This window comes from Stenella coeruleoalba, assembly GCF_951394435.1.
Source record: "Stenella coeruleoalba genome assembly, chromosome: 9".
Lineage (NCBI taxonomy): Eukaryota > Metazoa > Chordata > Mammalia > Artiodactyla > Delphinidae > Stenella > Stenella coeruleoalba.
This window is the reverse complement of record NC_137155.1, coordinates 94,366,443-94,382,422: the sequence shown is the minus strand read 5'-3', so window position 1 is coordinate 94,382,422 and position 15,980 is coordinate 94,366,443. Positions and strand designations below refer to the sequence as shown.

The 15,980-nt window shown below is 39.6% G+C and overlaps 1 protein-coding gene across 2 annotated transcripts in view; it reads left to right on the top strand.

The window, feature by feature from the left end:
• TPK1 (thiamin pyrophosphokinase 1) overlaps positions 1-15,980 on the top strand; it is a 333,066-nt gene that overhangs the window by 296,957 nt on the left and 20,129 nt on the right. The gene's annotated exons all lie outside the window — the stretch shown is intronic.

The following is a 15,980-nucleotide window of genomic DNA, read 5'->3' as shown; positions in this document are numbered from 1 at the left end:
TCCTTGATTGGAGAGCTCAGGGAGAATCAACATCAAAGCATAGTGTGGGGTGGTCTGTGTCTTGGCTTTCTGGATGAATTGCCTGACACCTAGAGCCACAGCCTGGGTGGATGTTGGTAGAGCAGACACCCAGTTCCAGGTCAGATACTTACTGTCATGGGTACCAAAGTCATTCTTAGTCTTTATGTTGGTTGTTTTATTCAGATATTCATTTATTCATTCAATAAATATTTATAGGAAGTCCACTCTAGACCCAGTACTCTGCTAAGTGTACAGTACGATGGAGAGCAAAACAAACCTGGTCTCTCCCGGGCTTACATGATTCTGAGCAGTGAGTGAACTTTAGAAATAATATTTTTAATATTAGTACTTTTGTGTAATGTAAACAGTTAGGGATTCCTTGTTTTTACTGGAGTTTGTTGAACGGGCAGACTATCTTCTACAAATTGAGAACAGTGCTTAAGCTAATTATAGCTTTCCTCACCTCATCTTCATCAAGTTCTTTTTTCATAGCACCAAGGCTCTCCATTTGCACATATACTGAACCCTTTTTTCCAGCTAGGACCCCTGTCAGGATGTGTTATAATGTCAGAGTCTTCAACTATAGAACACAGTAAGTCCGTTACCACCACAAATCATGGATTGGGGTAGCCCCTTTCAACATTCTTATTGAATGCCTGCTTATTCCGGTGTTTCTTACCTTTTTAAAATTCATGACTCATTTTAATAAACATTAAAATATCACCCTTAATGTCTGAATTTTCACAATAAATTTTGCACTTAAAAAGAGATTAAGGGGACTTCCCTTGTGGTCCAGTGGTTAAGACTCCAGGCTTCCATTGCAGGAGGCACGGGTTCAATCCCTGGTTGGGAAACTAAGATCCCACATACCACACTGTGTGCCAAAAAAAACCAAAGGAATTAAAAAAAATAAATAAATAACACACTGCAATTTTAAGAATATTTTTTTCAAACTATACATACAACTCCCCACCCTACCCCTAAGAATTAGTCTTATAAAGCATATGAATGTCTTTGTAGATTACAGTAACTGCCCTTTTTCATATTTTTTTAAAAATGTTAAAAAAAAGTCATGCAGGGCTTCCCTGGTGGCACAGTGGTTGAGAGTCCGCCTGCCGATGCAGGGGACACGGGTTCGTGCCCCGGTCCGGGAGGATCCCATGTGCCGCGGAGCGGCTGGGCCCGTGAGCCATGGCCGCTGAGCCTGCGCATCCGGAGCCTGTGCTCCGCAATGGAAGAGGCTACAGCAGTGAGAGGCCCGCGTACCGCAAAAAAAAAAAAAAAAAAAAATCATGGGTACACAAAGAGACAGAGATTTCAGGTATCCTAAAATAGCAAGTCAACCCAATAGAAATTTACTATACTCTTTTTTATAAAAAGGCCTTTAAGGTGCATTTTTTTTTCTTTCCCATTGTAATTATCTCTTTAACTCCAAATGTCATGAATTAGCCATATGGGAGAAACTTAGACCAGAAGATGGTCTGCTATTTTTGTATTTCCTACAATGGCCTCTTAACTGTTTTTGAGGCTGTGTAAATCCTTTCGCACACTGGGTTTTGGCTAAATCAAAACAGGAAGTAGATCTTTTATCTTAGCATTTCAGAAACCAGTAACATATATCACATACCAGGAGCATGTCTTTTGCAATTTTTCACAAGCGTCATGTTTGAAGGTTGAACTACATGCAGTCAATTGCACTGTTAAAAATTTAATGTCTTTACCTGCAGACATTATATTATACCAGTATATAATTGTACCAGTATATTAATTTCATGGTGCATTAAACCTCTGCATTTGAGGGTCATGAACTTAAAGTTCAATATGATTAATATGTGAGCCTTTTATTTTAAAGATAACTTTTTACTTTGATTTTACAGGCTTTTTTCCATGATGTATAAAATCATTTACATAAGCTACGTTAATGCTAAAACACACCACCATTCTTGCACTGCACATTATAAGAGCCATATAGGACTAACTACTGTTTAAAAAAGCACTTGGTATTTGTGGAAAAATTTTTAAAAATCTATTCCTTTTTGATTTAAAAATTTTAAATATTAGGGCAGCATAGGGAGAAAAAGAACTACCAAATAGCAGTTGTAGTCAAGAAAGTAGCATTTATTTAGAATGTTGAAGCACATTTAAATCCTGAATCAAGAAGAGATCAATCAGTGTCTCAGGCAAAATGCCTAGGAGGGCGCCTGGAAGGATTCACCAGGGTGCCCGTCAGAGGCAGATGTGTGTCCAGATGCCTACAGTCACGCCCAGATCTAGAGGATGCTCATCCCTCGGCCCAAGATGCTTAGAAGGAAAAACAATCTGCCGAGATGGCTTCTTCATCCCTTGACAGGGAAGCGGGGACTGAGGTAGGTCGTTTGTATCTCTGGGCTTATTTGGAAGGATAAGACTTCTATGGAATAAGGGCCAGAATAGAGAGATTTTATCATATGCATGCCCACCATGACTTGTGCATACTGTAGGAAATGCCCCTTTGATTCTGAAGAGAGGAAACAGACATCAATCACTGCCATGTCCATCAATACATAGAAAACGGGACACTGTAGCACTAGTAGAATGTAACTGACACAGGAGGCTTCCTGGCCACTGCTCAGAAGTGAACCCGCCCCAAGGCCAGGATCAGAGACAGATGTTATTCCAGATCCATCAGGTGGCTGCAAGTGCCCAGGGAGAAGCCGATCTGTAGTCACTCCCTGGCAAAGCTCTACTACTAAGTGTAGAGAAGAGAGACATCACAACTGTGTTCGTCATCTCTGCAGCAAGGGATCTGCCAGTGATCAGAGGACATCACAGGCATTGTAGTGAGCATTCATGAGTGAGGTCCAAAGGAGCCCAGATCAAATACATTTTTTTTCCAAATGACTGAGATGAAGAATATGGAAAGAGATATTAACTGCCCCAGATTGTTTCTTGAAAAAATGTCTTTGATTAAGAGTAGAAAAGTGAGAAGTCACAGTTGTAACCATCAAGAGGGTGATTTGGCATGCTTCATCCACTCCTGATGGGACCAAAATGTGTAGCTTAGACCCTGCTCACCAGCAAGGCACAATGAGGGCCAGAATCAGAGGTGCCTCCCCGTGAACCCTCTCACCGACTAGATGCCACGTGTCGTCGGAGGAACGGGGGAAGCCATGGATCTTCACTCTGTCAGCCTAGATGCTTGCGGGGAACGTATGGGATTGTTTACTTCTTAATTGCTAATATAGAAAAGACATTCTCAAGCTACTTCTGTATGTATATACTTGTGATTGAACAGTTTTTAAAAATAAGTTCAATTTTAGTAATGACTGTTTTTACCAAATAGATTAGAAAGCTGTAAATCTGCCCGTATCATGCCAAATAAGTATCACTTCTTAACCTGCAGCTTTGATGTAACTTTAGCTTGTAAGAACTGTATATCTCCGTTTTTAAGGAATGATTTTTTTTTCAACATAACAAAAAATTTGCCATTCTCCATCCCTCCCTCCAAATATTTTTTTATAAAAATGTTATAATCATCTGATTTGGGTAAAATTGATGTCAGATATTTTGAAACATTAATTTTCATTCTGAAAGTTGCAAATATAGCCATTCATTTCAAATGATTTTTTTTATGTTCTCTAATGATAGAGATCAATTTCCCTAGAATTACAAATAAAGGCTCTGTCATTTAAGTCTTTCTTCTATACCATGAAATAATCTTTCCATATTAAAAGTGAATGTAGATTCGCTGAATTTCACTTTAATTTTTATCTAATGCGTTTTCTGTAGATACAGCAAAATGTTTTTACTAAAAAGCCCAGTATTGAACCATGTCCGAGCAGCTAAGCCTGTTGGCTCAAGTTCTTTCTCCTTTGTCTAGACTGTTAGTACTACTTTATTAAACAGTGGCTAACACTAACAATAAGAGAAACACTCCTATAGACAGTGTTTTATGAGGGAATTAGTGCATCATCTAAATAAGAAAATGCAGTAAAAAGTTCTTAGGTTAAGCCCTTTATGCTCTGCTTCCGTGCTCTGTGGCTTCTTTCTTTGAAGATAAAGGGTGAGAAACTGCTGACTCAGTTTTGCTGCTGGCCTGAAACCTACAACATTGGTCAGTCTACAAGAATCACTTCTTTCTCTTTTGTGACTGAGCTTTAGAAAGATTTAGGTAACATCGCTACATTTCAGGCAACTTAAATATTCACTATGTAGCTCAAAATCATTTAACTTTGATCAGCCAATCTGAAAATGGTCCTGGGGAGCCCATCAATGTGTTGGTCCCAGAGTTTGACTGTGTGAAAGCAGAAAGCACACTGAGCTGGAAGTCAGTAGACTTGGATTCTGGTGCTGGGCGTACCTTAGGTCAACAAGGTATCTTGAATTGGCTTCCCAGTCTTGACTTGAAGGGACTGGATATTAGACCAGTGGTTCTCGGACTACATTCTCTGAAGCTCTGACTCCTAGCAGTTTCTGTAAGGCCACCTTAGTTCGGGAGTGGGGGTAAAGCCAAGTGGACAGAGTTCTGAGCCTAGTATCCTAACTGGTCAAAGTAGGAGCAGCTCCATTTTTTATCTTTGTCAAAGCGCTGAGCTAGATCATAGATAAGGTCCCTTCCAGATTAGAAATTCTATGGTAAAAGAAGTTAGAGCAAGTCATATACCTGATGGGGAGAAAAAGACATTTGCATATTTAATGTGTGAGGTAGAAAGTACATGCCACCACTCCAGTAATATAGTAAATGCTAAATAGAAAGTTTTATATTTGAGCTTGGTGTAATACAGTATGCAACTCTGTATGCAAATAGTTAATGCAGAGAAGGTTTGTCAAGAAAAGAGAAAAGTAAAAGCTGTCAGAAGGAAAGGATCCATGGTATGAATATTGAAAAATGGATTGATTATTATAACTAAAGTAGGAAGGAATATATTAATTGTGAATTAAAGTAGCTTGCTTTTAAGAATGGCAAATATTTTCAGACTCATTAGAATAGTGATATGGTAAGATGCCCGCTGTTTCTAATATGAAATATTATCACTGTATATCAGTGAGGGGAAATTAAAAATGGAAATAGGTCATGATGAAATATATTAGGAGCAAGCATATATATTTATACATTTATGGACAGAGTCTTAAAACAGTGTTTTATTACCTTTGCTATAACAAATCATTTCTGTTAATAATAAAGCATTTGAGTTAAATGCTGTTTTCCTAAAAGACAGTGGTCAGACTTTCACTAAATGAAATTCTGTTCTAAAAATAGCCCCATAATTGAATGAACTTTGTTTTGATGGTAAACACTCATCTGCTATTTCTGTTTTGTAAATATTTTTCAACAAGGCAGTGAAAAGCCACTGTGACCACTGGGGTTTCATTTTCAAGAGTCTCACAGAGGTTCAGGCTGAGATGTGTCAGAAGTCCAGTTGTATTGATGTCCCTGGCAGGTAAAAGCATGGGACGGGGGGGAGGGGAGGTCTGGAGAAACTGGAGTTGACGTCTAATCCAGAGGGGAGCAGCTGGTAGAGCCAAAGAGGAAAGCAGGTTACCATGCAAGGCCCCGGGCAGCAGGGAAGATGCCTTCGAGAGCAAAGTGGGTATTTCATCAGCAAGGTGTCCCCTCAGGGGAGCAGTTGGTCTGACTAAAGCTATTTGTAATGAGGTGGATAGACCTAGAGTCTGTCATACAGAGTGAAGTCAGTCAGAAAGAGAAAGACAAATACCGTATGCTAACACATATATGTGGAATTTAAGGGAAAAAAAATGTCATGAAGAACCTAGGGGTAAGACAGGAATAAAGACACAGACCTACTAGAGAATGGACTTGAGGATATGGGGAGGGGGAAGGGTGAGCTGTGACAAAGTGAGAGAGAGGCATGGACATATATACACTACCAAACGTCAAATAGATAGCTAGTGGGAAGCAGCCGCATAGCACAGGGAGATCAGCTCAGTGCTTTGTGACCACCTAGAGGGGTGGGATAGGGAGGGTGGGAGGGAGGGAGACGCAAGAGGGAAGAGGTATGGGGACATATGTATAACTGATTCACTTTGTTATAAAGCAGAAACTAACACACCATTGTAAAGCAATTATACTCCAATAAAAAAAAAAAGGTTGAGCCAGAATCTTGGAGGGATTTACATGGCGTATCTTTCAGAACTTCAGGAGCTTTTGTAAACTCAAAGACTCAGAGTCCTTGGATTAATTTAACTAGGTCTTGGCCAGCCACATATAGAGAAGCAACTTCTAATAGCAGCTCCTCTTCATTCCTGAGATTTGTCAGTATATGCGGGGATGTTTCTAATCCGCCTAGGTGGTGGAAATAGTTTTTTTCACATATTGGTGTGGGTGTCGGAGTGAGGGTATGTGTAAATATATGTGATACTATAGGTATTTTCAAAAATACCCTCCCTGTAACATAATAGAGGCACCTTGTGTTCAGAATTTGTAAACCTTTCTCCAGTGGTTCTGTTCGTCCCCCTAAGGGGGCATTCCCTCTTCACATGGGTTATATGAAAATCCATGCCATTCTTTTTTTTTCCCATTTATTATTTTTTAAAATGTAACAAGGAAATTTAAATTTACATGCATGCACATATTTTCCCAGTTGTGATCAATGTATATAGTTTGAAATGCGACTTTTTCTCTTACATGTCTGTTAGGAAATTTTTCTATATTGCTGCAGAGTCTTCATTTTTAATGACTATCATATTTATCAAACTTAAGTAACATACACTATTAGCTTGGCATTAAAACATTGTAAGAAACTTACTTTTAACTAAACCAGAAAGCATTTCTGTCTGACGTGGCATCCCAGAGCAGGAACGGTGGATTGTAAAGCAGACTTACCAGGCCTTCAACCCCTTTTAGAGCCGCCTGGCTTTATTTGCGTGGATGCCTCGGAACTTGTCCTCTCTGATGTCACAAGCCAAAATGTGTCTTTGCCTTTATGATTTCCACACTTTCGCCACTTCCATCTATACCCAAGGTGACAGCTTTAATCCACATCCTACGCATAACATACTATAGCTAGTTGAAATCTATATGGTTATTGATAAGGTTAATAGATGTCTTCACCAATTATAACAACATATATCCTAGTTGTTACAGATGTCAGACCAGCTTATACATGAGGTATAAAATAGGCTGGCTCATAGACTGGTTTAATCAAATCTTATTCAAGTGAGTTATGTCCTTCAAAGCAGTTTTTGGGGGGTGCCGCCGTCTTTTTCCAACCCAACACATTTCAATCTTCTAATCTCGTCCCTCTTTCTCAAGTCATAGGAAGAGGGGCAGCGTCCTGTAACAGTTCTCCCAATATGTTTATGCCTTTTCTGAGCATAATGTTTGTATGGCTTTTTTTACTTGTCAGTCTGTTGGGGGTTATCTGGTTTGACTGGTAAATTCTAAAAGAACATGGATTCTGTGGATATCACCTGCAGGTTTGAGACTGATGTTAAGTAATTATACTTTGCTACCTCACATATTTTCTTTCTTCACTTTCTGCACCATTTCCATTTGTTCGATGTACTTATAATAATCTCTGTTGACATTTGAAGGATAGAAGCAAATGCCACTTTAAAGCTTCCTCCGTGCAGATGAAATGATGATAATAATACAACAGGTTTTCAGTACTTGCATGGAGAAGTCGAAGCCCTTCACAGACGTTAACTCATTCACCTTTACAACACCTGCGTTAGAGGTAACTGTGGACAGGTATTATTAGCACTTTGCACATAGATGCTGAGGTCACCTAAGGAACTTTCAGCAAAAGCCATAGCATATTATAGTGGAAAATTCAACCCCGTTTTCAGGGTTGGCACTGAGGCCAGCGGCACAAGATGACTTGCCCAGGCTTCTACAGCCAGTCAGCAACAGATTGGGATGGTTTTTGCCATATATAGCCATCATTCTCCCACTTGTGTGAATGTTTTGGGGGCGTGCCAGTGTCCACAGGTGGCAGGGCAGGGCCCCAGGAGGTGAAGGAAACAGAGCAAAGTAAATCAACTCAGAGCAGCCTTTGGACAGCTTAGCATCCCCCTCTTTGCATGTACATTTAAATCTGATACAGACTTTTCACACTGAAAACTTTTGGCCAGTTCTACACAGATCATTCATTTTGCCACTAATAATGAATGTAAATAGGTCACATTTTATGGATTCGGACTGCCCTTTTTATTTCATAAACCCAGTAGGTTTTTTTGTGTTTTTGGGTTTTTTTGTGTTTTTGGTTTTTTTTGGATTTTCCCTAAAAACAACTCTGATGGACTCTTTAACTGCAACATGGGACCTGGGCGTAGAATTTAATGCTAATGATATAACACATTTTCTTTCTAACAAAGAAAAATAATAACAAATTTTGTTTGCTTTGGAGAAGCCTGAACATTTGAGAGTGCTAATGCTGGGAGATGTTTTCCAACTGGCCAAATTAGCTTTGATTCCTCCAAGCACCAGCGTTTTCTTGGTCTGATTGTTTTTTGGACAGCAGGCTGAGTCATAGCACAGGAAATGTGAAGATGGAAGAATAATTGAACATCAGAAGCCTTCTAATGACTGCCGGCCCTGATCCAAGGGCAAGGAGAATGTGTGACTTGTGAGCGATGAAGATGAATGCAGCCACTCTCAAACAGAATTATAAGAGCCCTTCCTTAGACACTTGAGTTCAAGAAAGGATTAGTTGTCAAGATAGAGAGGTGACGAGTGAGTGCTCACCTTGGGAGAAGTCTTTGGCAGATCAGGATTTTGAGAGATAATGTCCTAAAAGAAAGCAAAGCTGAGGACTTGTTATCAGAGCCTGCATAACAATGAATAAGTCTCCTCTTATCATTTTCCCTGGCACTAAGACGTTCTGGTACATAATTTGGGTTAATTTTCAGGTCCCCCTGCATCAATAAGTGTAAGCAGAGGTTATCCTTGGTGAGCTTCAATAAGTTGACAAAGGAAGGACTCTTTCCCACATACCAGGCTGAGCGCTCTGCATCTCTCTTAGGCTCTTCCAAGAAGCTGTGATGCAGATATCACTGGCTAGGTGACTTCTCCTAAATTTGGCATGCATTTTTTTCAATTAGGATTTATTTTAATGCACTTCAAATCAGTGAGCATTTCTTGCTTTCCTTTTTTTTTGAATTGGCATATAATTGCTTTACAGTGTTGTGTTAGTTTCTGCTGTACAGTGACGTGAATCAGCTATATGTATACCTATATCCCCTCCCACTTAGACCTCCCTTCCACCCCCTCCCCCGATCTTACCCATTTAGGTCATCACAGAGCACTGAGCTGAGCTTCCTGTGCTTTATAGCATGTTCCCACTAGCTATCTACTTTACGCATGATAACGGCATCACTTCAGTTTGGGGGGAATCGAGGTGAACAAGACAAAAACACTTTCCGTCCACAAGTTCTTAGCCTATTTCCCAAATTTTTGTCCAAATTTTAATATTGAATTTTAATGCTGAAACATTTCAAACCTACAGAAGATTTTAACAATACAGCAAAATCTATACTCTTTTCACCCAGATTTATTAGCTGTTAACATTCTTCTATATTTCCTTTTCTCTGCGTGTGTATTTAGCTTTCTGAACCAGTTGAGACTATGCTGAATACATAATATTTAACCCCTGAAATTCTTCAGTTTGTACCTCCTAAAAGAAAAGATATTTTTCCTACAAAACTACAGTGCTATTATCTATTCCAAAAAAATAACAGTGATAGAACAGTGTTATGCAGTCTATATTCATATTCCTTAGTTTTACCTGTAATGCTCTTTATAACTTTTTAAAAATCTACTAAAAAAAACATGCATTGTTTTTAGTTGTCTGTTTAGTCTCTTTTAATCCAGAAAATCTCTTTTCAGTCTTCCTTGACACTGACACTTTTGAATAGCTCAGGCCTGCTAACTTGTCAAGCGCTTCACATTCTGCATTGGTCTGATAGTTTCCCCATGATTATATTCAGCTTAAGCCTTTTTTGGCAAAAATTATTACAATAAATGATGTTGTATTCATCCCTTCATCATATCAGAAGGCACATAATGTCAGTTTGTCCTTTTACTGGTGATGCTAAGCTTGATCATTTGGTTAAGATGATATTATTTTAATTAAAAGTACTACGTGGAGTTTAGTTGGAGACTGTAAATACCTTGCTCCCCAACATTTGACCCTGTGGCTTTAGCATCCACTGATGTTCCTTGCCTGAACCAGTTATTACACTGGAAGCTGCAAAATGGTGCCTTGCTGATATTCTTATTCTGTTGCTCATTCCTTTAGTAGTTGGCAGTCTTCTGTAAAGAAGAGATTTTCCTCTCTCCACATGCCTTTGGGGATTCTATTTATTACTGAATGTGTTATTTGCATCACTCTCAGTATTCTTCTCTATCTCAAAGTGCCCTAAATTTTTCTGAGCACTCTTTTGTTTTCTGGAACAAGGTGTTTCAGACTCACCCTGTACTTTGCCTGCCATAGAAGAGGCGTCTAAATGGCCAACTTTTAATACAAAGTATATTCTAAGGAAGCAACCAAGCCACTTATAAATGGAAAAGAATTATTAATTCAGCCTATAGTGGGATATAGAATCAAAGAGAGATGCACAGACTAGAAGATGATATTTGACTTTAGCCTTGAAGGACACAACAAGCATAGAAAAGACTGGGTAAGTTCCAAAAGGAGGGGAGACAGCAAAACTTTTCACAGGGATAGGAAGTTCCTGATCTTTTTTTTTTTTTTAGTTGAAAAAAGTATTTTAATAGTCTCTTCAGATAATTTTACATTGGGATATAGTTGATGTACAATATTATATTAGTTTCAGGAGTACAGCAAAGTGATTCAGTTATACATATATCCATTCTTTTTCAGATTCTTTTCCCATATAGGTTATTACAGAGTATTGTGGCGAGTTCCCTGTGCTATATAGTAGGTCCTTGTTGATTATCTATTTTATATACAGTAGTGTGTATATGTTAATCCCAAACTCCTAATTTATCCCTCCCCCAACCTTTCCCTTTGGTAACCATAAGTTTGTTTTCAGAGTCTGTGAGTCTGTTTCTGTTTTGTAGATAAGTTCATCTGTATCATCTTTTTAGATTCTGTGTATAAGTGATGTCATATGATATCTGTCTTTGTTTGACTTCACTTAGTATGATAATCTCTAGGTCCATCCGTGTCCCTGCAAATGACATTATTTTGTTCTTTTTTATGGCTGAGTAATACTCCATTGTATTTATGTACCGCATCTTTTTTATCCATTCCTCTGTCGATGGACATTTAGGTTGCTTCCATGTCTTGGCTATTGTAAATATTGCTGCTATGAACATTAGGGTGCATGTATCTTTTCAAATTATGGTTACCTCCAGATATATGCCCAGGAGTGGGATTGCTGGATCATATTGTAGTTCTGTTTTTCGTTTTTTAAGGAACCTCCTTACTGTTCTCCATAGTGGTAACAGTGTAGGAGGGTTCCCTTTTCTCCACATCCTCTCCAGCATTTATTGTTTGTAGACTTTTTGATGATGGCCGTTCTGACTGGTGTAAGGTGATGCCTCATTATAATTTTGATTTGCATTTCTCTAATAATTAGTGTTGTGGAGCATCTTTTCATGTGCTTTTTGGCTATCTGTATGTCTTCTTTGGAGAAATGTCTATTTAGATCTTCTGCCCATTTTTTGATTGGGTTGGTTGTTTGTTTTGATATTGAGCTGTGTGAGCTGTTTCTATATTTTGGAGATTAACCCCTTGTCAGTCACTTCGTTTGCAAATATTTTCTGCCATTCTGTGGGTTGTCTTTTCGTCCTGTTTACGGTTTCCTTTGCTGTGCAAAAGCTTTTAAGTTTAATTAGGTCCCACAAGTAAAATTGTTTATTTTTGTTTTTATTTTCATTATTCTAGGAGGTGTATCCAAAAAGATATTGCTGTGATTTCTGTCAAGAGTGTTCTGCCTATGTTTTCCTCTAAGAGTTTTGTAGTATCTGGTCTTACATTTAGGTTTATTAAGGGAATAGCAAGTAGCGTGGGGTGGCTGGCAAGTAGGTTATAGGGGAGGAACTAGATGATGAAGGGCCTTAATGTCAGGCCATGATGTTTAGGGTGGGGGGCAGGGAGGTTATAGGCAACTGGAGTCCATGAGTAATTCTTTCACATGAGAGAGACATGATCAGACAAGACATTTAGAGGAGTGGGAAGGAGAGGTGATGATTTGGGGTAAGGAGTACAATTAAAGAACTATCTGCTACATGTCCAGGAAGCAGTCATTATATTCATTACAGGATGTATTGATAATATATACCCTATTCGTAATTTTATGTTAGGTTTGTTTAAATTTTGCAGTTTCAGGGTTTTTTTCTACAGTTTTGCTACATATTTTTAAACTTTCAACTTGAAGGGCAGAGGACTCAGTCTCTCTCACTGCTGAGCACATGTTAAGTATCTGAGTGTTTCTTGATCCATTCCTATAATAAGGGGAAATCATTTCAAATGGATTTGATATGCTTACTTAAAATGTAATACTACCTTTATAACATGAGACTCTATCACTCCATATCTGCAGGTGAAATGAAAATCAGTATCTGTATAATTAAATAATGTTCCTCTGGAGAAACAGATAATTGAATCTTAAATATAGTTCCCACCTCAGTAACCTAGAGTCTGTACTGTCTAATCAATACAGTAACCATTAGCTACTTATTGCTCTTCAACACTTAAAATGTGACTTGTCCAAATTAAGATACGCTGCAAGTATACATACATACCAGATTTCAAAGACTTAGTATGAAAAAGTGAAACATCTCGATAAGACATGTTAAAACGATAATATTTTAGGTATATTGGATTAAATTAATATAAAATGGCTCACTGTCAGCACTTTTATTCAACATAGCGTTGGAAGTCCTAGCCAGAACAATTAATTAAGCAAGAAAAAAAAAGGCATCCAAGTTGGAAAGGAAAAAGTAAAACTGTTACTATTTGCAGATGACATGATTATTACGTGGAGAAAACCCTAAGACTTCACCAAAAAAGTGTTAGAACTAATAAATGAATTCAGTAAAGTTGTAGGATACAAAAATCAATATAAAAAATTTGTTCTGCTTCCATGTACTAATAATGAATTATCAGAACGAGGAATTAAGAGAATCTCATTTACAGTTTCATAAAACATTAAATACCTAGAAATAAATTTAACCAAGGAGGTGAAAGATCTCTACACTGAAGACTATAAGACATTGTTAAAAGACATTGGAGACTAAAATAAATCAAAAGATATTCCACACTCATGGATTGGAAGAATATTGTTAAAATGTTCATACTACTCAGGGAGTGCAATGAATTTTCTATCAAAATCCCAGTGGCATTTTTCACAAACATAGAACAAACAATCATAAAATTTGTATGGAACCACAAAAGACCTTGAATTGCCAAAGCAATCTTAGGAACAAAGCTGGGGGAGGACCTTCAAGATGGCAGAGCAGTAAGACACGGAGATCACCTTCCTCCCCACAAATACATCAGAAATGCGTCTATATGTGGAACAACTCCTACAGAACACCTACTGAATGCTGGCAGAGGACCTCAGGCTTCCCAAAAGGCAAAAAACTCCCCACGTACCTTGGTAGTGCAAAAGAAAAAAGGAAAAACAGAGACAAAAGAACAGGGATGGGACCTGCACCTCTAGGAGGGAGCTGTGAAGGGGGAAAGTTTCCACACACTAGGAAGCCCCTTCGCGGGCAGAGACTGCAAGTGGCGGAGGGGGAAGCTTCGGAGCCACGGAGGAGAGCACAGCAACAGGGGTACAGAGGGCAAAGCAGAGAGATTCTTGCACAGAAGATTGGAGCCAACCAGCATTCACCAGCCCGAGAGGCTTGTTTGCTTACCCACTGGGGCAGATGGGGGCTGGGAGCTGAGGCTCCAGCTTTGGACGTCAGACCCCAGGGAGAGGACTGGCTGCATGAACACAGCCTGAAGGGGGCCAGTGCTCTACAGCTAGCCAGGAAGGAGTCTGGGAAAAAGTCTGGAACTGCCGAAGAGGCAAGAGACCATTGTTTCAGGGTGCACAAGGAGAGGGAATTCAGAGCACCGCCTAAACGAGCTCCAGAGATGGGTGTGAGCCGTGGCTATCAGTGCAGATACCAGAGATGGGCATGAAACACTAACACTGCTGCTGCAGGCACCAAGAATCCTGTGTGCAAGCACAGGTCACTGTCTACACCTCTCTTCCCAGGAGCCTGTGCAGCCCGCCACTACCAGGGTCCTGTGATCCAGGGACAACTTCCCCAGGAAAACACATAGCATGCCTCAGACTGCTGCAACATCACGCTGGCCTCTGCTGTGGCAGGCTCACCCTGCATTCCGTACCCCTCCCTCCCCCAGGCCTGAGTGAGCCAGAGCACCCTAATCAGCTGCTCCTTTAACCCCGTCCTGTCTGGGTGAAAAACAATCGCCCTCCTGCGACCTACACGCAGAGGCGGGGCCAAATCCAAAGCTGAGCCCCGGGAGCTGTGCAAACAGAAAAGAGAAAGGGAAATCTCTCCCAGCAGCCTCAGGAGCAGCAGATTAAATCTCCACAGTCAACTTGATGTACCTATATCTGTGGAATACCTGAATAGACAACGAATCATCCCAAAACTGAGGCAGTGGACTTTGGGAGCAGCTGTAAACTTGGGGTTCGCTTTGTGTATAATTTGTTCCTAGTTTTATGTTTATCTTAGTTTAGTATTTAGAGCTTATTATCATTGGTAGATTTGTTTATTGCTTTGATTGCTCTCTTTTATTTTTTTATATCTCTATATATTATTAACTTTTTCTCTTTTTGTGAGTGTGTATGTGTATGCTTCTTTGTGTGGTTTTGTCTGTATAGGTTCACTTTTATCATCTGTCCTACGGTTCTGTCTGTCTGATATTTTTTAGTATACTTTTTAGTGCTTGTTATCATTGGTGGATTTGTGTATTGGTTTGGTTGCTCTATTCTTTTTATTTTTAATTTTTTATTTTAATAACTTTCTTTTTTACTTCTTTCTTTTTTTCTTTTCTCCCTTTTCTTCTGAGCTGTGTGGCTAACAGGGTCTTGCTGCTCCGCCGGGGTGTCAGACATGAGCCTCTGACATGGGAGAGCCAAGTTCAGGACATTGCTCCACCACAGACCTCCCAGCCCCTCATAATATCAATTGGCAAGAATTCTCCCAGAGATCTCCATCTCAATGCCAAGACCCAGCTCCACTTCAATGACCAGCAAGCTCCAGTGCTAGACACCCCATGCCAAACAACTAGCAGGACAGGAACACAGCCCCACCCATTAGCAGAGAGGCTACCTAAAATCATAAGGTCACAGACACCCCAAAACACACTACCGGATGCAGTCCTGCCCACCAGAAAGACAATATCCAGCCTCATCCACCAGAACACAGGCACCAGTCCCCTCCACCAGGAAGCCAACACAACCCACTGAACCAACCTCACCCATTGGGGGCAGACACCAAAAACAACAGGAACTACAAACCTGCAGCCTGTGAAAATGAGACCCCAGACACAGTAAGGCAGGCAAAATGAGAAGACAGAGAAACACACAGCAGATGAAGGAGCAAGGTAAAAACCCACCAGACCAAACAAATGAAGAGGAAATAGGCACTCTACCTGAAAAAGTATTCATAGTAATGATAGTAAGAGGATCCAAAATCTTGGAAATAGAATGGTGAAAATACAAGAAACGTTTAAAAAGGACCTAAAAGAACTAAAGAGCAAACAAACAATGATGACCAACACAATAAGTGAAATTAAACATACTCTAGAAGGAATCAATAGCAGAATAACTGAGGCAGAAGAACGGGTAAGTGACCTGGAAGATAAAATAGTGGAAATAATTATTGCAGAGCAGAATAAAGAAAAAAGAATGAAAAGAATTGAGGACAGTCTCAGAGACCTCTGGGACAACATTAAATGCACCAACATTCAAATTACAGGGGTCCCAGAAGAAGAAGAGAGGAAGAAAGGGACTGAGAAAATACT